The 26,765-nt window shown below is 39.7% G+C and overlaps 1 protein-coding gene across 1 annotated transcript in view; it reads right to left on the bottom strand.

Moving 5' to 3' along the window:
* Window positions 1-26,765, bottom strand: part of ZBTB20 (zinc finger and BTB domain containing 20) — a 532,799-nt gene that overhangs the window by 459,320 nt on the left and 46,714 nt on the right. Inside the window, exon 2 of the mRNA XM_048493332.1 lies at window positions 3,032-3,091. The gene's annotated coding sequence lies outside the window, so the exon portion shown is untranslated. The remainder of the gene's footprint in view (window positions 1-3,031; window positions 3,092-26,765) is intronic.

Below are 26,765 nucleotides of genomic sequence, written 5' to 3'. Positions count from 1 at the left end.
TTGAGACCGAGTGCCCAAATTGCAACCCAAAACCCACTTATTTATCGCAAAGTGCCAACACGGTAACTTAACTCGAATACTGAGGTTTTCGTTTAGAAAAAACGATTGGCTCCGAGGCGTGCGTTACTCAGGAGTAAGCTTAGTGGTAGTCAGTGGCTTTGCTTTGAAGCAACCGTGCAACAATTCCAATGGGTGAATCACGACCCTAGGAGGGTTTACTCAGAAGCAAGCCCCATTGCCAGCAACCGAGCTTACTCCCAGGCAAAGGATCGTGCTTTAGTTCTTCGCATGAAAATCAGTGGGGTTTAACAGCGCTTAACAGAGTTACCTACACTGCTTCCCCCAAACTGGGTCTTAGGTTTAATGCTAATAATCGAGCCCAATGGCCCAGGCCAGCTAGATGTGTTGGGTGGGGGGACACTCTGTTTGCGCGTGCCCACAGAGAGGGCTCTGAGTGCCACCTCTGGCACCCGTGCCATAGGTTCACCACCACTGTTCTAGCCAATACTTTAGTGGTGCCCTTCCCTACCATACAGAGTAAAAATAAGGATAGGTATAGCCAGTGGTGGGATCCAAAAATTTTAATAACAGGTTTCAATGGTGGTGGGATTCAAACAGTGGCGCCGCCGCACACACGCACCTCCAGTCCCTATTGGTAACCCCTTCTCGGCACTCAGAAAAAATTAGTAACCACTTCTAGAGAAGTGGTGAGAACTGGTTGGATCCCACCTCTGGGTACAGCCAAAATTGCATTCCCACCATCTTTTATTTCTCTCTTTACAGTTTATCAAGTGGGGATATTTGGTGTAATAATAATAATTAAGGCCTTTATTGGCATTCCATATTATAATAAAACAATTGTCCATAAAAAACAAATAAATACATCAAACATCTACATAGTGATAGTCCCATTTGTAACGTTTGCAGTTCAGACTCTTATCAATAGTATAGTCCAAACGGACTCATCAAAGGTGCCATTCCTACATGCTACTTTGCAGACCAGACAGAAGACTTATCGACAGAGCCTAGATATCAAAATAACATACAATATTAAAAGTTTTACTATAAAACACAGGAATTGTTGAGGTGACATCAGGTAAAAGGTAAAGGAAAGGGGACAAGGAAATGGATGGATAGTTGGTCTGGCTCTAATAGGTTGCCACTGCATTCAATTATTATACCAACTGGCAACCAATAGTAGAACTATGACATTTTCCATAAGTCACTCACAGGTTGTTTGACTTTGGATGACTGTAAACCTATAAGATACTGGCAGAGGTAGGCACTATATATCAGTAGCAAATGGTTAGTGAGATATTTGGTGTAAATACAAAGTGATTGTCTGAAATTGTTATGATTACACCAACTTTCATTCCCATAAATCCACAGTGGGCTGTGCATCATTTTGCTAGTACCCAATATTATTTTGCCTATAACCTTGTATTTATGTTTTTGGAAATGAATAGTAAGAGCAATTGCCTTTATTTTCAGTTGCTCAACGTGATACTTGTTAAAGTATCCCTGTTTGAAGAAAGAAGAGTTCTATACTAAATGAGTAGCTTAGACATGTGTGCTTAAAAATTATTTTCTTTCCCTGTGATTCAATGATTATTTCCTACTTTAAAGGTAGCACAGAAAAGAGAATAAACACCTGTTATATTTGGCTTTCCCTCAAGAAAAACAAATGGAGATCAATTGAAAAAACAAGATCGCCATTTAGTTTAGCAGTTTCATATTTGGCCAATCATAGCTTTCATTAGATTTCCAGTGTAAATATTTCTGGTATATAAAATGGATTCAGCACTAACCAGGCTAATGCTGAAATATGCATTATACAGACAACTATACTACTGTGTTTTAAATTACAGCATCAGAACTTTTTTGATGACTTCATTTGGAGAAATCTTTGGAGAATCAGCATCCAAGTACCTACGTTAGTTGAGTCATATACTGATATACATATTAAGAATTCAGTCTACAATACAGCTATTGTTAGCAGTTTATAGATAATGATGCTCATTCCTAAAATTGAATTTTATAGAAGTTCTTAGAAACTTCTTGAAGTTTTAGGCTCCCTGGACCCACCATTTTCATACTGGAATGTTTCACACATACACATAATTTAAAAATGTAAATGCAATATAACAACTACATCATCAATATACCTAACTTTCAATGTGACCCCATCTGTTGACATTTAAATTCAGAGACTAAGGCAATGGACAGGAAAAAAACCAGATCTTTTTATAAACCTGAGAAACACCCCAGGTTTGTAGAATATTTGAAATCTAAGAAAAATAGATTGTGGGGAAGGTTTAAAAAACGCAAAATGAGAAGAATCCCTGTGGTTTTAAGAAATGGATGCCCTCAATGACTGCTGCTAGGCAACCAAAACAGTACTGCCAGCCTTCAAGCCTTCGTTTCTGTCAGTAAAAAGCAGTGGAAGGGTCAGGACTCTCTTCCAGAGTTGTGTTGGCCTTTAAAGGAGGATTCATTGGGGCAACCACCAGGCAATCTGCTACCATGAATTTATATGGCTCATTCTTTTCAACAGCAGGCAACCAACAAAAGCTAATGTAGCGTATTGGGTAGATCTGGGAGGCCCAGGTTCAATTCCCTCACTCTGCATAGAAGCTCATTAAGTGACTTCAGTCACACACTCTCAGCCTAACCTATGTTACTGGACTAGACTGAAGATAAAATGAAGAGAAGGACAAAGAGGGAAGTAAGGTACCCCCAATAGGTCTCACATGACTGGCTTGGCTTATTTGGCATTGCACGTGGCCAGAGTTTTCCCAGGCAGAGATTGCCAGGGGGAGGGAACAAGGGAAAACTGGAGATGGGGGGGCAAATTAAGGTAAGCTGTCTGATGCATGAAAAGGAGAGAGGAAAAGGGGAGAGGCTATGGAAGTTGCCAAGAAAGAGAAAATAGAAACGGGGTGGGGGGGGGTGAGATGCCCTCTACACGTCCTTGAGGGTTCCCTACTTGTAATATTTATCCCCTTCAATATTTCTAATATTTAAACATTACCTCTTGTTGTCGAAGTCCAAAGGGGTTAAAAGCAGCTCCTAACACTTCTTTTCTCTGCTGCTGTAAAGAAAAATACTTATGTTTAGGGCTCTTCTCAGACATCATCTTTGTTTTCATAATATTTGAATGACTAAATATTTTGCTGGAAGTAGATTCCTTACTGTGTATACACATCTACATATAGCCATCTGTTTGAATGAGACAAAATACAATCCTACACATTTATAATCATTGAGCAGGTGATAAACAGGAAGACATGAAGCATCCTACCAGCTACAAATCTTAGAAAAGAAAAAAAACAGACTCAGGTATTATACCATGGAAGCATCAATAGACCCATACAGGTAGAACTGTCATGCATTTTCTGCAAAAGAGATAGTTCTTCCTTTTTTAGGAAGAAAAGTAATTGCTTATGGTAATGGAAATTAGACCATTTTCTTAATCTAAAGATGTGTTTGAGAAACCTTACCTGTCCTGCCTAGGCACTGAGATCGTGTGTGTGTGTGTGTGTGTGTGTGTGTGTGTGTGTGTGTGTGTGTGTGTGTGTGTGTGTGTGTGTGTGTGTGCGTTTGTGTGTGTGTGTGCGCGCGCGCGCGCTCCTGGTGGTACCTCCCCCTGCCAAGGAGCAGGGGCATGTGGGAGGGCTTTTCCTGTGATTGTCCCTAGGCTATGGAATAGTCTTCCCTCAGACACACCTATCCTTTATGGATTTAGGTGCCTCCCAAATATCTTCCTGTTCACCCAGATATTTGGTTAGCCTCCCTGGCAACCCCCTCTACAGCTTCTGGTCTGGGGGGAGGTAGAGGGAGTGGGTGTTGGGGTAATTTTAATGTAATTTTCTTGCAATTTTAAGTGTTATATTTTATTCATGATGTTTTAATTGTTGTTTTTATTGGAGTTTTTAATCGTTGAAAGCTGCCTAGAGATACAAATATGAGATTGGGTATATATCATAAATAAACAAAAACTTTTAATAATTTAGCAAAAAATGCATATTTTTGAAATCTATAGAACTGGTCTTCAATGCTTTTAGAATTTCTTTAAGTTACAAATGGTTTTGTATGAGCCAGTGAAATGTCATGAGTATCTCATATGAGATATTAAGAAGTTAGAGGTTTTTTTTAAGTTAGTACAATTATTTTCAAAGTACACAGCTAAAAGTAAAAGGGTGCATTTATTTTTGTTTTTTTTTAAATGCTCTTACTTTGGAACATAATTTCTAGATAAAGTCAATATCATCCTAATGAAACCATTTATGTTGGAAAATTTAAGTAAGTCTCATCACCTCTATAAAAGGGATTTGCTGTCAGAAATGAAGAACTGCTTAGAATTTCTGAAAAGCCAGGATGAAAAGGGGTCCTTTAGATTCGCCCACATCCTTGTATGTACCCAGTGAACTTTGTTTCACTTTCTTCAGTGAACCTACATCACAAAGTCTTATTTCCCCAAACTTTTTACCATGCAATGTGGGTTGCTGTTCAAATAATCTAAATATTTAGCTCTCTCTTAGGCATATGGGCCTAGGCACAGTCCTCTGGTTCTAGGCTGAAGAGCTTTAAGAGTTTTAACTACCGTCACAGCTTTATCAATGCCCTACTGTACTGAACAAATTTAATTCAGTTGATGTCCTTATTGCTGCTACCATTTAGTATTTGCTGCTAATACTTCTACCATTTTTTAAAATAAAAATAGTACAATTGGAGTCCAAAGATTTTCAATATACTTGTTCAGAATTCTGAGCTGTACACTTGGGGAGTACAGCCATGAATTTCAAAAAAATGTTAAATCTGTTATTTGACTACTAAGGAAAGAGAGGTTGATTAGATAGCAATCATCTGCATGTAGCAAAGAAACTACGTATTTGATATTTGTGTGCATACTGTCAAGTTACAGATGACTTATGACAACCCCATAAGGTTTTCAACGCAAGAGACATTCAGAGGTGGTTTGCCATTGCTTGTGTCCATATGGGCAACAGAGTTCTGAAGGTCACCCAGCAGGCCTTCTAGGGAAGAGAAGAAGAAGAAGAGTTTGGATTTATAAGGAGACTCAAGGTAAGGAGACTCAAGGTGGCCTACAAACTCCTTTCCCTTCCTCTCCCCACAACAGACACCTTATGAGGTAGGCGGGGCTGAGAGAGTTCCGAGAGAACTGACTAGCCCAAGGTCACCCAGCAGGGATGTAGGAGTGCGGAAACACATCTGTTTCACCAGATAAGCCTCTGCCACTCAGGCAGAGTGGCAATTTTATTTCACTGCCATTTCACTCAGGAGTGGGGAATCAAACCTCAAGCCACCTGCTCTTAACCACTACACCACCATGCTGGCTTGAACTGTAGTTCCCATTAACTCAACTGGGATACCTGTATGAAGAAGATGGTCTCATAATGGGACTTTCCTCACTACCTTCTCTCACTGCAGATCAGTGGATAACACCTCACAACCAGCATGCAGGGGACAATGTGGGATTTGGCAAATCTTCCTCACCCCTGAAAGTGCCATTACGACAATAGAACTGCACCTCTGAATTCAGCTATGATCCATAAGAGACAGTCTGGCCCCACCTAAATCAGTTAAACTCAGTCAAAGTCAATTCCAACCATCAACCCCTCCTACCAATCTAAACAAACATTGTATCTTTTCTCTCTCATTAGCAAATTCAGTTCTCCAGATACTTGTTCAAAAGTATTTTGCCACATCTGGATTGGAAGGGGGGAAGAGAACAAGTGGCATTCTTCAACAGTTGACCTTGTCGTAACTTCACTATCTCAGTATATATCAATGAAATATGTGCACACAGTCACATAATTCAATCCAAAATGATACCATGCTTGATTCTGCCAAAAGCTACCAAAAAGCCCCAGGAGGATTAGCTGAGATGGCTTAACATATCTTTTTCAGCCTTCTGTACATAAAAACAGACAGATGTGAACACTTTAAATATCTGAAAAGAAAAAAGTCAGAGTACAATCTACTTTAAAATAGGTGCAGAGAGCTCCAGATTTGATCAAAGCACAGGTGGTTTCCTAATTGAAATCACCTTCTCTCCTTCTGCAGTTACAATTATCATCACTAGAGGAAATTATAGGTTACAATTTTCCCATAGGCTCACCCAAGAGTTTGCATACATCCATTTAACATTTTTTTTTAGCAGCAGACATGCCGTTCACAACCAAGTCACCTAAATTCCAGACTTCATAACCATTAGTGTATAGACAGGCACTGTACAGTATCACAATCAAGTGCTTCTGTGCTTGGTCAGTGAACTCACACTAATTATAAGCAAAATAGAGCTAAGAAGAAGAGGAGTTTGGATTTATATCCCCCGTTTCTCTCCTGCAAGGAGACTCAAAGTGGCTTACAATCTCCTTTCCCTTCCCCCCCCCCCACAACAAATGCCCTGTGAGGTGAGTGGGGCTGAGACCTCTGAAGAAATATGACTAGCCCAAGGTCACCCAGCTGGAATGTGTTGGAGTGCACAAGCTAATCTGGTTCACCAGATAAGCCTCCACAGCTGAAGTGGCAGAGCAGGAAATTAAACCTGGTTCTCCAGATTAGAGTGCACCTGCTCTTAACCACTATGCCACTATACATTTTTCAGCAATTACAGATGCAGATAAAATAACAAAGCTAACTTAATAACTACATACTGAAGTCCTATCCCAGTGTGGTTGTTTCTTGAGATTCTCAGCTGAGATTAATGAACTAATTAAACTTGTCTGGGAACTTGTCCTTGAGATAAACGGCGATTATTGGGGGGGGGGGGGGGCACTCTGTACCTGCAAAGGCAACAACTAGGTAAGGCTGGAACATTCCTTCAAGATGGATGCTCTCTTGACACACAGTCTACACCAAAAATATTTTTGACATTTGAGTAGATAATACAATATATGGAACTTAGTTTGAGACTTTCTTACCAGATGTAAACAAGAAGACACATCATATTTGGCACAATATATATGGATTAATATAATATATAATGGGTTCTTAACTGAACTCTGCAAAGCTGCATAACTGTTTATATGATATGGTCTCTACTGAAATATTTTAATACTAGCAGCAAAGCCCATTCCATGTGGAAATGAAATGGGCTCTAGAAAAGGGCGGGGGGCAAGGAAGACTTTTATCCCACAACGGCCTTTCCCCTTGCCCTGCGCCAAACAGGAACAAATCTTTCTGGTGGTTGGGGAAGAGGGGTGGGGGTTGCCTGGATCAGTGCCAGTGGCCACATGCTCTGCTGCTGTTCTGCATTGACACAGCAAAGGTCGGGGTGGCTTGTGGGGTAGTGGGAGAGCAGGGGGGACATGGGAAGGTTGTTGCAGGTGGGAAGAGTGAGTTTGCCACAGGCAGGCAAGAGACGGACATTCCACTGATGGGTGCGCAGGACTGAGTTCTGTGTGCTGATTGGTGGGGGAGTTCGTCGTCGGAAGGCAGCAACAGATTGCCGCTTAGGGAATTGCTTTTATACAGTGATTAATGATATTATTAGCTCCCCTGATAATATCAGAACCATGTTTGACACAATATTATAGAAAACTTAAAAATGAATAAACAGTTCTGCCTACAGTACAAACGGCTGCTTAGTACTATTCAAGAAACACAAGTCTTGAACACAACCACAGCAACTTGCAAATGGAGCAAGCTATCCTATTTTTAAACCTAATTTATGTCATACATATATATATTTATGCCGCACATATACACACACTTATATACATACACGCACACACACATATGTGTGTATATATCCAAAATAAATTGAATGGTACAATTATTTCGTATGTATTTAAGACCTTTGCTTGCAGTACTGATAAAAAGTTTTTCCAGTGCATGGCAATTTCACCAAGAGAGAGAGAGAGAGAGAGAAGCTTAGCCTTTCATTTTAAGTACTGCTGTGAGATGTCGCTGTGATCAGCGGTACCTGGGCTTTCTCTCCACCCCTACCATTAGCACAAATCATACCGTGAAATACAAGAAGCCTGAATAGAACAAATAAACTGAGTACCCAACACAGTGAAGAAAGAGGTAGTATATAAAACTGTAGGCAAAGTCTCATTTCATTATAATTCTGTTTGTACTTCTTAAGCAGTGTTTCACTATTTGCACAGGTGTCAAACTCGCGGCCCTCCAGATGTTATGGACTACAGTTCCCATCATGCTGGCAGGGGGTGATGGGAACTGCAGTCCATAACATCTGGAGGGCCGCGAGTTTGACACCTATAATAATCTTAAAAGTTTCTTCACTAACAAAATTATAAAGATAAAATAGTATTATATTTTACACAATAAAAATATAGACATTTTAAGGCTTGTCTCAAACTGCAAGATTTCAAAAATGTGAAATAATAGGACAACCGGTATTCACTTAGTAGAGCTGATTCATTTATGTTGCAAGAACTACTGTTTCAGACAAACTGATACACATGATCAGGGATTTCTGAAACTTCAGGAACTATAAAAAAATAAATGAAAATGACAAATGAACCTTATCAAAGTGACATTGCATTTATATACTGCCTTTCAGCCTTCAATCTAAAATTTAAAAAGTATAATTATAATATAAATAAATAAATGAATCACAGCATTCAAGGAACAAGTGAAGGAGGTATTACAAAACAATAACTCATGTTACCCTGTTCATTAATTTATGTTCTCCCCAGTATGCAAGTGTTCTGAGACAATCCAAAATGAAGAAAAGACCAAAGTATGGGAAGATGGAACGTGCAGGTGGAATTGCACTCAATCACAGCTGAGGACAACCACAAGTAGCACAATTCTTAATGACGCAACTGAACTAAAGCTGAAAGAACATTCAGTTGTTGATGTGAATGGAAAATCCAAAGCTATTCAATGCAAATAATAGGAACATGGAATGTGACAAGCATGAATCATGGTAAGCCTGAAATCATAACACAAGAAATTGAATGTTTAAACAGCCCCACTCCTGTGTGACAGCTTATCAGATGAGGTGCAGTAAGTCTTAAAATCAAATGGCGCCAGTCTGAGGAGGAGGGAACCCATTCCAGGATGGCAGACTGATCTCTCCTACCAAGAAGTCAGGGAGAGGTGGGCTTTTGGTATTGGGTGATCCAGTTATTAGGAATATAGAAAGGGAGAGCTGTGACAAGCATTTTGATTGCATGGGTGATGTGTTTGCTTGATAAGAAAGTTACACTGTGTAGATTAGGGGTTCTCAACATGTAGGACATCACACACTTTCTAGATTAGGGGTCCTCAACATGTAGCTCCTGACACAGGACACCCATGGACACCTATTCATACCTCCCCCCACACTCTTTCACACTGTGGCAGATGTGACACTATTTGTTTTACCATACGGGTTTTGGCAGGGTGTTTGTTTTAGCACATTGAAAAAGAGCTTCCCACGGTCCTGTTGACCTAGCTCAAGTAACTTCTTCGAACTACTACAGCCTTTTTGGCTCTTTTTTGTGTGTGGCTTTGTCTCTCCTGTAGTTGTTGACATCCAAAATTTCTCCTTCCTCCCAAATAGAAAAAAAAGAAGAGTTTGGATTTATAACCCCCCTATCTCTCCTGTAGGAGACTCAAAGGGGCTTACAACCTCCTTGCCCTTCACCCCTCACAACAAACACCCTGTGAGGTGGGTGGGGCTGAGAGAGCTCCGAAAAGCTGTGACTAGCCCAAGGTCACCCAGCTGGCGTGTGTGGGAGTGCATAGGCTAATCTGAATTCTCCAGATAAGCCTCCACAGCTCAGGTGGCAGAGCGGAGAATCAAACCCGGTTCCTCCAGATTAGAATGCACCTGCTCTTAACCACTGCGCCATACTATATGATACAGGATTCTTTCTTTCACCTTCTGGCCTGGCTGGCTTGAGCGGTTCCTTCGGCGCTAAGCAGCTTGAAAGGAGAGAGAGAAAAAAGCCCTTTCCCCAGTCAGCTGTCTTCTTTCCCTTCTGAACAGCAGCACAAAGTAGGAAGGCTCCTACTTTGGGAAAGTGCAAGAAAGGTATATTTTTCTGTTTTCCACACTTGTCAAAGTGAGTGGGCAACCTAGGGGAAAAAAACCCTGGACCTACTTGCTAAAATCTGACTGGGAAGAAAGATTCTGTTTTGTGGAAATGAAAGACAAAGCTGAGTGTCTGCTTTTATCTTCTGCTGTTGCAGTCCCGAAAAAGCACAATGCTGAAAGAAACTTTGAAACACGACATAGCACCTTTTCACAGAACTATCCATTTGGTTCTGAGAGTCGTAAAATCTCTGAACTGAATCAAAATTGGCCTTGCAACCGTGGCTGTACTTCAACCCTGAAGTACAAAGCAAAACCACCACTGCTGCATCTTTTATACTGGAAAACTTGCGTGCGAAAAGGAAGAACCCCGTTGGTGAGTGGCTTTTTGAAAGTTTTCACAATAAGGGTGAAATCATGTCTACAATCCAGAAGTTGCAGCTCTCTGGAAACTGTGACGAGAAAAATTGAAGCCATTTCTAGTGACCTGGAACATAGGTTGCTAACTGACTTGCAGAGATGTCTGTAGCTTTCACTCCAGCTAGATGAATCCACAGACATAACATACCACTTTTCAGCAGGCAATCATTGTGAGGATGGTGTTTAATAATTTTTCTATCCAAGAAATGCTCCACAAAATACTACCTTTGAAAAGATGTACAAGAGGTGAAGATATATGTCAAAAGTTTTTAAAAAAGCTACACCACAGAAATAAATTTGCCTCTTCACCAACCAGCATCCATCACCACTGATGAAGTATCAGAAAAGGGAGGCTGCATCAATGGATTCATTACCCTCTGCAAAAAAAAAAAAATCCTAACATTTTGTGTCTTACTATTTGCATCCCTCATCAGGAAGCTTTGTGTCCTAAAGTACTCCACTTTAAACATGTTATGGATGCAGTTACACAAATAATCCAGCATGTCTTCTTTTTTAAGTGGGTGGGGCCAGGTAAAGCTTTTGCCCAGTGAGGCTTCTGATTGACTGGAGATTTGACTGGCTTTGTTGATTTTTTCAAAATGTTGCTTTGGCAGCAGCTTCCACTACAGCACAAAGATCTGCATTGTGTTACTGAAGTCAAGCTGTGGCAATAATTTTGTAGGGTTGTACCTTCTGCAGCAGCCATTTTGTTGTTGTGCCTACCATACCATTCTAAATGTGCCCATAAGCTCAAAGCTGTCTGGGACCCATGGCCTATATAATTTGATAGTGAAACATTCATGCCAGTGACAATGAGAAATGTAGTTGGGCGATCCTGTAGGACCAATTGGCCATGCTGGCAGGGGCTGATGGGAATTGTAGTCCATTAACATCTGGAGTGCCATAGGTTCGCCACCACTGCTGTAGGAAAAAAATTAGGATCTTATCAAGGAAGAATTTGCAGAGACTATTCCTGAGGCTAAAATAAATGATAAGTCCGAGCGGATGACTGATGAAACTCTTTAAAAAGACAGGCAAGAAACAAAAGTTAAAAGGTGACAGAAATAGAATCAAAAGTCTACATGCTGTATTACACTGAGGAGCAAATAGACACATGGAGAACTATTATAATAACTGGTTGTTGTGGGTTTTCCCGGCTAGGTAGCTGTAGTCTGGTAGTTTTTGCTCTTAACGTTTCACTGACATCTATGGCTGGCATCTTCAGAGGCTTGTCACAGTGTCATATGTTTCTCTCCACTGTCAGCCATAGATGTGGGTTAAAAAATATTAGGAGTAAAAACTACCAAACCATGGTCACACAGCCCAGAAAACCCACAACAGCCAGTTAATTTTGGCCATGAAAGCTTTCGATAATAATAAAAACCAGTGTAAAGAACTAGAAAAGAATAACAAAAGAAGACAAACAAGAGATCTGTTCAGAGGATCCATGAAATCAAAAGGAAATTTAAAACACTGTTTTGTGTGCTGAAAGATCTGCACAGAAAAACATTAACTGAACAGGACAAAATAAAGAAAAGATGGTAACAGCACACTATACAGATGAGAACAAAGAATTGTACAGAAGAGATGAAAGGATGACAGATCCCTTCCAAGACGAAACTTTTGAAGAACCTACACTTTTAGAAAGTGAAGTGAAAGCTGCACTGTGAGCAACTCAGAGAAACAAATCACCAGGGTAGGTGAGATATCAACACAGCTATTCCAAGCCACAGAAATGTAGCCCATCAAAATCTTAAGAATATGCCAAAAAATATGGAAAACAAAACAATGGCCAACAGGATCTATGGAAAACACCTCAATGTATGGTTCCTGACTCCATTGTAAAACAGAGAGATGTCAAAGATTATAGCATAACCATCACTGGGGACTACTTCAGCAATTGTAACCTAAGTAAAATGATGCTCAAAATCTTACAAAGACTGATAACCATAAACGGATGAAAAATCAGATGTTCAAGATGGATGTAGAAAAGGAAGAACTAGAGATCATATTGCAAATTTATGTTGGTTACTGGAATATACAAGAAAATTTCAGAAGAAAATCAGCTTGTATTGTCGAAGGCTTTCACAGCTGGATTCAACTGGTTCTGGTGGGTTTTCCAGGCTGTGTGGCCATGGTCTGGTGGATCTTGTTCCTAACATTTCACCAGCATCTGTGGCTGCCATCTTCAGAGGTGTATCACAAAGGACAAGAGAGACCCCCTCACTTTTGCAAAAGTCTAATGCATACCCTACAGCTGTGGAAAGGTCTACATAGGAACCAGCTGAAAATGCAAGCATCTCAGATCTTCAGTGACATTAAGGAGCACAAAAAGACAATTGTTAGCTTCTAAACATCCTGGAAAAAAATCTGCAGTTGCAGAACATGTCTCAAACAAAACTGGGACTCTTAACATCTTTATTTGAAAACACTGAAATCTCCTTGGAGCAATCTAGAAGGCTAATACTTTGTCAGGACTGCACAGGGAGTGCCATTGAAATTCACAAATACAAAGACAACTTCAACAGGAAAGAAGAGACTCTGAGAATTAACAAACCTCGGCTACCAGTACTTAAAAACACCAAAAGCAAACCCCAAGGGCATGCCAGGTTCATGAACAATGGACTCCACCGAAACACAGGATTTGCATTCACCAATACTGCTGCTGCTGGGCATGAAAATGTGAATCACTCCCTGGACTGATAAGCCCCACCCGCAATACAATACTATCAACCACATCTTTGCATAACAAGTTCCACCCAAACACTCACTGACTGGTTCCCCACCCTGGGACATGGACAATATATACCCCAAACATTCCCTTCTCTCTGGACACAGTGTGTAACCGACTTCCCTCTGTGATACACCTCTGAAGATGCCAGCCACAGATGCAGGCGAAACATTAGGAACAAGATCCACAAGACCACAGCCACACAGCCCGGAAAACCCACCAGAGCCAGGAAAATCAGATTGTATTTCATAGATTACAGCAAAACGTTTCGCTGGTGTGTGGCTCATAAAAAGCTATTTGTCGTTTTAAAAGAAATGCATGTGCCACAACATCTGATTATTTTGATGTGCAACATGTACTACTTTTAACATAAAATGTGGAGAAACTGAATGGTTTACAATTGGCAAGGATGTCGGACCATGATGCATTTCATCTCCCTATCTCTCCAATCTGTGTGCAGAATATACTATCAGGAAAACTGGATTAGATTTATATGAAGTTGGAATGATAATTGATAAAAGGAACATTAACAATTGGCGATATGCTGATGACACATTAGTGGCAGAAAACAGTGAAGACCTGAAACAACTATTGATAAAGCTCAACTTCAAGAACACAAAAGTAATGAACGCTAGGGAATTATACAACTTTAAGATCAGCAATGAAGAAACTGAATTGTTCAATGTATTGTTGAAGGCTTTCACGGCTGGACTCAATTGGTTGTTGAGGGCTTTCTGGGCTGTGTGGCCGTGGTCTGGTAGTTCTTGTTTCTAACGTTTCACCTGCATCTGTGGCTGGCATCTTCAGAGGTGTATCACAGAGAGAAGTGTGTTACACACTGTGTCCAGTGAGAAAGGGACTGTTTAGTGGGATATATATTGTCCATGTGCCAGGGTGGAGAACCAATCAGTAAGTGTGTGGAACTTACTATGCAAAGTGTGGCTGACTGCATTGTACCGTATTGCAGGTGGGGTTTTCAGTCCATTTACATTCGTATTTGCGTTTGCATTCACTGCAGCAACAACAGTATTAGTGAATGCAAGTCCTGTGTCTGGGTGGAGTTCATTGTCCACGGGGCACTCCTGGAAGACCACAGAAACTCTCCTTATCAGTTGACATGCATAGATCATCTATCAAGAAGACTAACAACCCAATCTACAGCTGACTGATGGGTGAGAACGGTGTCACTCGAGCACTGCCCCATCCCCTCCAAAGGGAAGCCCAAAATGTTTTTTAACAAGCAAACTTCAAGAATTCCCATAGGGAAAAGCAGAAATCGCCAAGGCCAGCTCTGCTGGTGTACGGGGGCCAACTGGACTCTGGAGACTGATTAAGGTTGGACCCACTCCCCGGCCATGCCAGCACAGCATTTTTCTCCAGCAAGCCTAGTGATGGAGGAAACATCCAGGTCAGGCGCCGTGGAGCAGTGTGACACCTGGCCACCCAGGTAAGTTGCCCCTCTGCATTTGCCCCTCGAGCAGGTGGATTGGGCACTAGTACCAGTTCAGGGGTGCGCTGGCTCCAGATGGGGATTTACCCTCCCTGGATTGGGCTATAAAGTGCTTTCCACTCCATGACCAGACTGGAATCCATACTGAATAAGATCTACATAAGCTTATCCAAGAGTACATATAATTTTTTTGAAACACTTTTCATGAACTCTTTTTAGGGTCAAATATATTGGATACAGGCTTTTAAATTCCATCTAAGGATGGTTTCTTAGAAATGATCTTACCATAGCCTTCTCTTAAAAAGTTGTACAGAATAGATACTATCAATTACATTAAACTCTCATGGCAAATTTTAAAACTCATCAGAAGGAGGAACATCTCCAAATGTGCTGACCCCACCCTCAAAGTGTATTAACTGAAAGCTATCCATACAAACACAACTATTTAGTAAGTAAAGTATAATTATAGACTTGGCATTTATTTGTGCATAAAAATTATATGTTAACTCAAAACGTACTGTGATGGATGGAAATCAATTCTTATTAAGTCAGAAGGCAATTGTTTCAGGATGTGAAATGTTTTAAAGAATGTGAGGTACTCTTAAAGGAAGACATGTTCCTCCTAGATATCAGTTTCCATTCTTAATGCTTCTTCTTTAAAACTATGCCAGAAAACTTTGTTTACCTAGTGCTTTTTGAAAATTTACCATCAGAACCTACAAGTTTTTTTCTTCCTCTTTTCTTTGCCCCTTCAAAAAAGCATTTAAATATAACAAAATTTAACCATAGTCTTTGTCATTGATCTATTATTATTCCATAAAGTTGTGAAGCGCTACTTGGTAAAAACACTCCATAAAATATACTCATCGTGCTGCAGTAGTATTGCAAAATAGGCCACCTTTTTTAGCTAGAGATTTCATAAAAAGGGGCTACAAATATTTTTACTTGGTATGCTGCTAATTTATCTTTAGCCTATGTCAACTGTAGCTGAAAGTTATTAGGTGTCACATATCAAATTAGTTCATAGTGTATCTATGACTAGTTACCATAAAACAAATTTACACAGCAAAACCAAGCAGGATGTAGTTGACCCCCTATATTTGCAGATATAACATAAAAACAAGTATTAAATTGAATATGTAAAACAAACAACTCTTTTAGCATGTTTTGCCCTCTTTGCCACCGAGGGAAGCACAAACTCTAACATTCATTGGGAGGACATCAGTCAATGGTTACCTCTGTACAGCAAGAATAGACAAAAGAAGAATATTCTTTTATCCAAGTACCTTCTTAATCCTGTATTTAAATACTGGAAAGGATATGTACAACTCTAAACCTATTAACAGATTTCATTTCATTCATTTGGACAGCATTTCACATTTACTACATTTGTATTCCTCTATATATCCAATGTGGCATATACATCAATTTTCGATCAGACTCCTATACAAATACTGGTGGAGACCTAGATCTGCTTAGCTTTGAATTATATTAAGAGTCTTCACTAAATATAGGAACATGTCCCTGTAGTTTAAAAACTGTAAAGTTCCAAAATTTTCTTCAGGATACAGCACTTATCAAGAGAAATTTTCTTTACATGCGTTTTTAAAAACTAATATGTAGTAAAATGTATTAATGCGGAAGATCTTTTATTCCACTAGTTTAATCCAAAGATTGGAGATTCCAGCTTCTTTCTGTTCAAACTAAACAAGGAAAAAATATATACATTTCCATAAGAAAACAATTGTTAGTTAGCGGGGTTCAGTCTTTATGTTCCCCTTTATAATTCTGTTACTTCCCTTTATAAATGAAGCTTTCCTAACTTAAAAACCACTACAAGAAATAAAATAAAATTAAAAAAATTCTAAAGTCTATAAAAAGTACACCGACCAACCTGCTTAATTATTAACAGGTAAACACGTCGCATCCTGAATTATTTACTTAATCTTTTTCAACTACAAACCTCAGACTTTTAGAGCATGAAATACGTGCTTTCTTTAAGAATGCAAAACACTTCCTTTAGAAAGCATTTTTAGAAAGAATACAGGATTTTTCTTAACCCCATGCTGACATTGTCCAAGTTGTATTTCAGCATTGGGCAGGGTAGGGAGCAGAAAATAGAGGCACAGTAATGAGTATTGTTCAGAATCAAATGTTCTCAAGAACTAGTCAGTTTCTTTACTTTGTAATTGCTTTTTTCTGTACAGGCACCCTTACATCAGTTTTCTCCTGAATGCAAAACATTGCTTGTAGAAGTGGTTTCTTTGAGAAACCATGTAGGAGGAAATCTGGTACAGGTTGAAGAAAGATTTAAAGAGATAAGACTTGTTATAAGACAATGTTGTGTTAATTATGCCAATATAGGTCAAGTAGGGCATTTTTATTCTTTAAAAGGATTAAAAATGCTTTAAGATTTTAAAATTTTCTTTTCCAGGTCATGCAAACTGGACCAGTTATCCTTTTCTATTTTTTTTCCTAACAGAGGAGGAAGGTAAATCCACACACCCCACCCCCCCACAAAAAAAGAGATGGAACAGGTTGAAACATTTTTTTTGTCCTCTCTCAAGGGAAAAGAACTATTCCTCTCCCATAAAGAACCACAAAAGGAAGATGGCATAATCAGAACAGAAAGAGCTTTAATTAGAAAAGACCCTCTCTTCCCCAAGCCAGCTTGCTCTCAACCAACCAGCGATGGTTTCCAAACATCGCTGGAGAGCTCCATGGACTGAGGCTGCCCTCCATCCTGAACATGAGCTGGGTGTCATTTGTATATTGGTGGCAGCGCAGCCTAAAACTCCGGACCAGACTTGCCAGGGAGTGCGTGTAGATATTAAAAAGCATCTGGGAGAGGATCGCCCACTCTGGCACCCCACAAATCATGGGGCGATGCCGGGAGTTTTCTCCCCGCAGTGTCACCTGTTGTCCCCAGTCTCAGAGGAACGAGGCCAGCCACTATAAGGCTGATCTCTGAACCCCGATATCGGTGAGGCAGTGGACCAAAAGGTCGTGATCTACCACATCGAACACTGGAGTGAGGTCTAACAACACCAGCAGCGCCGAGCCACCTCTATCCAAGTATAGCCGGAGTTCGTCCACAACAGTGACCAGCACAGAAACTGAACTGGAAGGGATCCAATGTGTTTGCTTCATCCAGCAATCTCTGGAGCTGATCCGCCACTGCTTGCTCAATGGCCTTACCCAGAATAGCAGATTCGAAACTGGACAGTAATTGGCAGGATCCAAAGGATCTAACCGCGGTCTTTTCAGGAGCGAGCCGACCACTGCCTCTTTAAGCCAACCCGGGAAAACCTCTTGCTCAAGGGAACTATTTATAATTTCCAACAGGTGGCTCCACAGCTCCTCCCTACTGGCTTTCACCAACCAGGAAGGGCACAGGTCCAAAGGACAAGTGGTAGATCGTACAGCTGCCAGTGTCCTGTCTACATCCACCAGGTAGAGCAGGCTGAAATGGTCCAACCAAGGACCCGAAGATAGCCAAGTGTCATAGAGAGTCAGAAGGGGGGAAGTAAGATAAGGCAGGCACCAGACCTCAGTGGAGAATTCCACCACAAAGAAGGTCTAGGAAGATGTGGTGGATTAACTCATATATCCCCTGAGATATTTTTGTGGAAAAAGGTATGATTAATATTTCCTATCACATGAAAAAATTAAGACAAAATATAATCTGTTTACAAGAAAACCCCATTAGAAAAAATGTCTTCTCGTCTCCATGGAGATGCACAGGAAGAGGAGGTATGTTTTTAAACAAACAGCGGTGTGCTGAGAAACAACGTCGTCCACCCGGTGCTGTTTGCTCGGTTGCTGTTTTTCAAAAGAATTGCTTATTTAGCAAATCAGAAAAACACCGTTGTGGCTTTGGCTTTAAAAGACGTTTTAAGATTTTTAAAAGGTGAAATACCGTGATATTATGTTGTCAAATAATGCTAAAACAAGGAATGAAGTTAAAAAAGATTTGTCAAGGTGGAATAAACTCCAGTTATTAAATAGGGTCACTGCATGGAGAAGATGGCAAAATGCTACCAGGGGATGGAGAAAAGTCAGAACTACTCAACACCTTCTTTGCTTTAGTCTTTTACCAAAAGGAAAACAACCAGGGGAAAATTGGAACAGAAGATACAGTAGGGGAAATTCAGCACAGAATAAATAAAGAGGAAATACAGGAATTCCTGGCTACTTTAAACTATGTGGGGATGTGGTGAAAGTGTTCCTGGGGTGAAGCCAACCTTAGTCAGCCCCCTTACAGCAGTGGGCGCAGACTCAGAGATGCACCACTTTTCCCACGACATATCTCAGCTTTCCGTTACGGGGGATTTTCAGGTAGAGGGGTTTTTATTTTGGGGGTTTCCCGTACTGTGGGAAAGCCTTTGGAGGGGGTGGAGCATGTTGTTGCCCATCAACCCAATATAGATTGGGCTGATAGTTTGAAAAAATGGAATTTTGTTTTTATATATGACATCAGCAGCAAGAATACTACATGTGCAAAAATGGAAAACTTCATCTATAGAAAAAATTACTTGTGAAATTGCCGGAGTTGGCGAAGATGGCGAAATTTATTTATTTGATTAAAGAAACTAACTTATCCAAATTAATGGATAATTTCAAACCCCTGATAGACTGTTTGCGTAAGACAGGGAAGAAATGAATTGATGATTTCTGGATTTGGGGACTAGAAGAACAAAGAAATAAATATGCTTGAGGAAAATGTGAAGCTTATTGGTATGTGAAGCTTATACTACACTTAGCCAAAAATTAAGAATTAATTTTACAATTGTTAACCAGAGAGTAAGTAGTAAATTTTTAAGTGTGTTTATATTTAGATGCAGATGAAATTGGGAGCTCTCCTTTCCCCCCCATTATTTGTACTTTTTGTGTTTTTTCTTTTTTGTTTGTTTGACCTTTATATATATTTTTAGTTTTAATAAAAAATTCAACTCAGAAAAAAAGAAAACATATTTCAAATCACATGGCAAGTGTACATGATTACTAAAAGTAAAAATTGAGACAAACTTCTTCACCATATTTTCATGTAGAAATGTATTTCTTGTGAGACCACTCCTATGTGATAACATCTTTATGACTTAAAAGCAATTCTTGCACAATTAAAATAAAGCAACAAAAATAAAAAGACAGTCCAGATACATAGTTCCTTCAAAACTACACCTAAATAATATTTTTCTATAACTTAAGTCAGCATATGAAGATTGTAATGAAAGTCAGATCAAAAATCAAACACTTCACTTAAATATTGCTGTGGGGATTTACTGTAAAGCAGTATGTAAACTGCATGAAATGGATACCTGCTTCTGGCTAATCTAGGTGTGCAGGGATGTGAACAAAGTAAAGCAACCTGAACAAAGTAAAGCAATCAGCTACTTGATTGTGATTGCGCATGTGTCAAATGTTTAGGCTACAACTGAAAGTCCTCTTATTTGCCAGCAAGCCCACTGGAATCTGTGGCACTAGTTTCCAGATAAATATGCAACAGGATTCAGCTGAAACGTTAATTGAGTCACTTCTTAATTCACTTCTGTCTCAGTTAAGATTTGAAAGGATTTTTGTGGGTGGATGTGTACATGCCAGGATCACCCAGTTTAATTTAAAGTTTAAAATAATGGAAAGATTTAATGAGACTGTATATACATGTCATTTTAGAAGGAAACGGGGATTTAAATAAAACTCAACTTACCCAAGCAGTTAGGAGGAAAGAACATATGTATAAATAGCATAATAAAAATTAAGAATACTGAGTATCTCATAACAGTACGCTTTTAAGGACTCTGCCAATCACTTGTATACAAATTTAAAGCAATTATTTAATCTAGTGAATATATTTCATGCACTTACTCCCTTTCACTATAAGCTAGAGTGGGTTTTGCTATTGCTGAAACTTCACTTCAACAAATATAGTGCTGGATAATACATTTTAGTACTCTTGCCACATACGTCATGGGAAACAGTTCACTGAAGAACACACAATGGTATACTGCAGCTTTCACTCACAATAAGCCATTTTCTCACTTCTAAAGGGGATCTATTTGTCCTTCTAGACATGAGCAAACTATTATTGCTGAAGTGCCAAACTCTGAGTGCATGTGCAAAGCTCTCTCTTCCACTCAATTGTTGGCAAAAAGCAACGGTTAGGTACACGCTCAAAGCATTCAGGTCAAGGATTACAGAACAGCCATTGAGCATGCTGCATTAACTTGAACTTCATGTTCTTGTCACAAGCCTGTTAGTAACTGGAGTTGAGCAAGCTGGCATGAAGGCCAATTTGAGACACCTCACATGATTCTCTATTAAATCTATTTATTTTGCGTTCAGGATTATACACCAGGGGCTCCAGAGACGTTTCCATATAGCAAGAAAAGTCTCCACAGTGCAGATGTAAAGTCCTCACTGCTGTATGAGGGAAACCACTTTTCCTCCAGTTAATCCTTCAAAGGAACAACTATAAAAAGTATGACCCTTTACAAACTAAAAAAGTGTAAAAAGCACTATGCATACCTGTAATGCAGAATGTCCCATAAACTGGATTGTGCTATTCCTGCCACATATGCACATGCAACCTGTGATATAGGCAAAATCTCATTTAATGAAATAAAATGCAGAATTTACTTTTTATGCCCCTTTTCTCCCCAAAAGGACCCAAAGATACTCCAGAAAATTCCAAAACACAATTCAGTATACAACTATTATTATCACTTAAATAAACAAAGTATTTGTAAAATAACACAAACATATCTTGGGGTGGTCCTGATTACCAACCTAACACAGACATGCTAAGAGCTGAATGACAGCTTTGGCTTGGGTCATATACATGCCCCTGCTAAGCACATGAAAGCAGGGCAGAAACAAATTCAGCTCAGTTGCGATTCAGCTGCTTCTAGCAAGCTACCACAATCTTCCCTATTTTCTCCCTTTCTAGACATATTGCAAGGTGCTCAGGCTAAGGGCCAATCTAAATATGATGGTCATCTCGCGTCTGCCACGGGGATGCTGCTGCCATTTAAAAATGATGTGAAAATGCTACAAAAACCCAATCCAGATCAGGCTTGCTATATATCAGGCTGAGGCATCCCTTCTTCCCTACCCTTTCTTTAGTGCTGAAACAGTATCTGTAAGAAGAGAAAAACACCCACCAGATGGTTTTCAGACGGTTACCAGTATCTTCCCAATCTCCCTAGCTCTGCCAAAAACTACTGGAGGTTGTAGAAACTTATTACACTGTGTCGCCTAAACTAAAATTCACATTTTATGCTAAAACTCTCAATAACTGGTAGGTCAGCACGTACACATTTGTAAAGATTGAATTTCTATATTTCTGGTTATTTTCTGACTTTCTGGATTTGCTTTGACTTACGAAATGGGGAGGGAGGAAACGTGTTCTATTTTCTGTGAAAATTCATTTGTTATTGGCTGGAGGCCAATGTTGTTGCTGATGTTACTAAAAAAACACATTTTTCGTCATGTTAGACATTATTACCTTATTTAGCTATCTTGGTTGTGTCTGTTAAACAAAGGTGAATATTTTAAAAAAAGAAGAAAAAACTATGTCAAGGTAACCCAAACTGCATCAAGGAATGTAGAATTCTGATGTCTGAATAAATAAAACAAAAATGTATATTTCATAATTAATCTTGAGTGATATGGATGTGAAATGCATGGCACTCTACTACTGTCTCTGACCTCTTCCCCCAGTCTTAAAGAACACATGCTTTATTATGCCCATTGTCACAGTTATACTGGCTAACAACTTGTTTCTAGAAAAGAAAACAAAGAATCTGAGAATGTTGAGTATCATAGAATCTGAGAATGCCGAAAACAAAAGGATCTGAGAATGCTGAGTGTCCATCTGCTTCTGAGCTTCCCTTCCCCCATACCTGCAATGGTACTGGAAAAGAAGCATAAAACACAAAAGGAGAGAAAGTCCTACAAATACGGCATTCCAAAGCCATAAAAGGCTTTTTATGTGATAATCAGTACCTTGAACTGGTAGCTAATGTGGTAGCTAATGGACAGCCACTAGACTTACTACAGAATGGGTATAACATGCATGCTCTACATAGCTCCTGATAGTAACCAACCTGTGGCACTTTGTACCAAGAGAATTATCCCTGTTGTGTAGAATAGACTCTTGTAGAGTGCTTTACGATAACTTTACAATAACCAGAATAACCATACAAAAGAAGAAGGAGAAGAAGGAGAAGAAGGAGAAGAAGAAGAAGGAGAAGAAGAAGAAGAAGAAGAAGAAGAAGAAGAAGAAGAAGAAGAAGAAGAAGAAGAAGAAGAAGAAGAAGAAGAAGAAGAAGAAGAAGAAGAAGAAGAAGAAGAAGAAGAAGAAGAAGAAGAAGAGGAGGAGGAGGGTGAGGAGGAGGAGGGAGGAGGGAGGAGGAGGAGGAGTCTGAATTTATATCCCCTTCTTGCAGGAGACTCAAAGGCTTACAATCTCCTGCCCTTCCCCACACAAATAATCCTGTGAGGTGGTGGTGGGCTGAGATCATCTCGGAAGCTGTGACTAGCCCAAGGTCACCCAGCTGGCGTGTGTGGGAGTGCACAGGCTAATCTGAATTCCCCAGATAAGCCTCCACAGCTCAGGCGGCAGAGCTGGGAATCAAACCCGGTTCCTCCAGATTAGATACACAAGCTCTTAACCTCCTACGCCACTGTGATGGCCTTCAGAGATCCCATCTGGATTGAAGAACCAGACAATACATCATACATACCTTCTTTCTGAGCTACCTTATAACTTGCATCCAAATTAGCATGTATTTGAAAGATTCTATAGCACAAGCTTTGTAAATGCACCACACCTGATTACCTGCCTGTAAGACAACAAAGGCTCAGATTGAAGAGTCAGCAGATATCATGATCTCTTAAACCAGGGGTTCCCCGCATTTTAAACCTGGAGCACTATTTTCCTGGGGCCCACCAAGTGTGTTTAGAAAATTGAAAGGGCCAGGTGTGGCTACTGGTCATTGGAGACTTGATCCAGGTGGTTTTTGTTAAAAAAAATGTTTCCTTGGCGGTGGCAGTCACCATAACACAAGGAGCTTCATTGTATGACCGAAGGTAAGCTGTGGCAGTCATTTTGTGGCTGTACCTATTACACTGTGTCATAGTTCCTAAGGTATCCAAAGGTTCAAAAAGAGTAGGACAGTCGGGATGGTAGTCAACAAGCTGATGCCACAGCAACCAATAAAAACATGCTGCATCTGCCAGCCCATGCTACAGATCTCGTTGGAACACCTATGAAAAGTGGTAATAGTAACAAAGAAATGTTGTCCTTTTCAGGTCACCCTGCATCATGGTAAACAAAGGGACAGGGTTTCACCCCAAGGACAAGAGAAGTCAATTGAGGGGGTAGTCTTATTGATAGTTAAGAGCCTCTTATTTCAAGCTTCTACCACAGCCTCAACCGAGTATTAATCTGAAATCCTTAAGTCTTATTTAGAAGAATCTCTTCTTTCATCAATGAGCATTTTTCTGCTTACTTAAAACAGCTACAGGCAACAGTCTCAGATATCTTTGCACTGAGATTTATGCCCCTGTAAATCTCAGGACTCCACTGTATAGGAGGAAACCAACATTTGAAATGTGGTTGTGACAGTGTGGTTAAAAAGCTTTTGCTAGGATTTAAAGCTGTAACTGTATCTCTGCTTCTGGTCCCCACACATGCCAATTACTTAAAAAATGCCTGTAAGATACTTACATGGATTATTAAATGGCCTGTTAGGAGTAGAGGTGGATTCAGGACACTGCCACTTTTGAACTCTGAATATGCAATTGGACTCTGACATTTCATTTGGATATTTTGAGCACTAGATATCATTGTACTTTGTAGACCCATATTAACATGTTTAATGTAACAGATGGAACTTGTTTATGGAAGTAAACAGTCAGTGTGAAAGCAGGTTTGCCCCAAAACACTTTCTTTTGGGATCAAGACAGAAGTTACATACTCAGAAGAGATACAAGTTTAGCAAGAATGTGCAACCCCCTAAGAGAACATAAATGAATTGTCAGTTCAAGTGAAAGAATCAGTCCAGAAGGTTTAGCTTGTTCATATGAGCCTAAATCAGAAGCATTTCCTTCAAGCATGGAAGAATGTTTTATTATTCCTGGGATCAATTCCTCCTTGCTTCATCCTTGTTCTTCATCAAGCAGCCAAAAAGAATCACCTTCTGTGCATGCCAATATTTGCTGCCAGCACCTTTTGTGCATGCCAATATTTGCTGCTTGAGATTCCCGGGGCAGTGGGGGGGCTCTCACTCTCATCCATTCACTGTGTTGAATCTAGTTAGTCTGAAGTAGTAGTAGAACAAAATTTGAACCACCTTAGAGATGAACAGTCTAAGCTGGATAATATTTGTCTTTCACAGGCACTGCAAGGCAGACCTTTTCTTTCCCATACACAGTCCACCAGACTTAAATAAGTTCTCATTTATAATAATGCACTACCAGACATGGACACAGGTAGGCTAAAGAACTGATCAAATGTCATCATGAACAAAAACGTCTCCAGCTGTCCCTTAAAGTTTTGAGGGAAAGGAATCCAGGCGCCATATAAAAATCAAATAAATAATATTGAAAATGAATTACACAAGATAAATCAATTTATTGTACAGTGCATTTAAAATACAAATTAAAAACAAAGGCTGTGAATTTAGACTCTAGACTGAAATCGCCAAATTGTGTAGTTCTCAAATAAATAATACAAATTAATATCCTCAAGTTGATAGAACATAAATAAGACAACCATCATGATAAACAAGATTATAGGAAGGATATTTTTTTCAGATTGCTAGTTGATATACACTACAATATATACTATATATACCTTGAGGAAATGAATTGCCAAAATCAGATATAACAAGCATACATTTTTATTGTGTGAGCATGAAAATCATGGAACAAGATCCATGACCCTATTAATGTCAGCATTTGGCTACACAGAATAAAATGAAAATCAATCAACATGTTTTGGCTTATAATGTCAACAACTGCTCCAGCTACACACGTGCATTTATGTATTAGCAATCACTGAAGAAGACCCATTGGGCCAAAATGCATTTGGGCTCATTTACCATGATTCCGGTCTTATCTGTATGTTATCAACTTAATATTCATTTCCTTATATGAAATGAAATGAAACATCTAATGGCATTTTAAGAAATAATGTACAATGGGTTTCTAAAATATAAAAAATTAAAATAATTGAATACAGCCATTTAAAAAATTAAAAATTTTGTTTGGCAAAAAAATTCAGAATGTGCGGTGATGACACACAGAAATCTGGCCATAGGTTCAAGTATTGTGACTGAGTAACTATCTAGCAGAAACAAGATTTTAGCAGCATATGCAATGCTGACTAGGCCAGTCAAGAGGGGCTTTTAAAAAAAAGTTTTTCGCACAATCATAAAAAGGGCAATGGTGAAGGACGTGATGGACAGTTTCCTCCGATCCAAGGGTGCTACAGTTCCTGTGAGATGATTCTCTCTGCTGTATCTTCTGGTGGAAGGAATTACGTTACATCTAGCCAGAGTAACAGCTCGTCACAGTTTAGGGGCAATTAGTAAATAAAGATAGCGGGCCATCATGGTAACCTGAGGGAGGATGCCCAGATGAATAGGACAGCAAAATTTATTTGCTTGGACCATCAGTCACTGTGATTCTTGTTCAAGAAGTCTAAATTTTATTGCACGGAATGTCTCATTGGTGGTTGGCATAAGTAGAGAGTCCAGAGGCAGATCCAGGTCTTATAATTCAGCATTCAGATGAACTCACCAGTCCACTGAATGAAGAAATGTGAGAGCTTAAGCAAATTTGTAGCCAGAACCTGAAGGTAAGAACCAGGCCCTGGTTTCCAACAAGTGCTGGCCTACTTCCAGGCACACCATTGGGCACTGAATAAGGGATTCCAAAATCTCTCTATATAAAAATCTAAACGTGTGTTTGTCCCTGATGGTCTCCTTCAGAAACTGCTGGACGGATCGCCCCCAAATTTTCAAAGGACGTCCCTCCCTGTGGCAGGCAGGTAATCGGACCTTCAAACCACCGAAAGTCCATACCTGAGCCAGGTAAAACGTCTTTTTCCTGGCGCACCAGGCCATGAAGCTGCCTCTGTTTAA

Source organism: Sphaerodactylus townsendi, linkage group LG04 (genome assembly GCF_021028975.2).
Source record: "Sphaerodactylus townsendi isolate TG3544 linkage group LG04, MPM_Stown_v2.3, whole genome shotgun sequence".
Taxonomy (NCBI): Eukaryota; Metazoa; Chordata; class Lepidosauria; order Squamata; family Sphaerodactylidae; genus Sphaerodactylus; species Sphaerodactylus townsendi.
The sequence above is the reverse complement of the archived record's forward strand: the minus strand, read 5'-3'. Positions and strand labels throughout refer to the sequence as shown.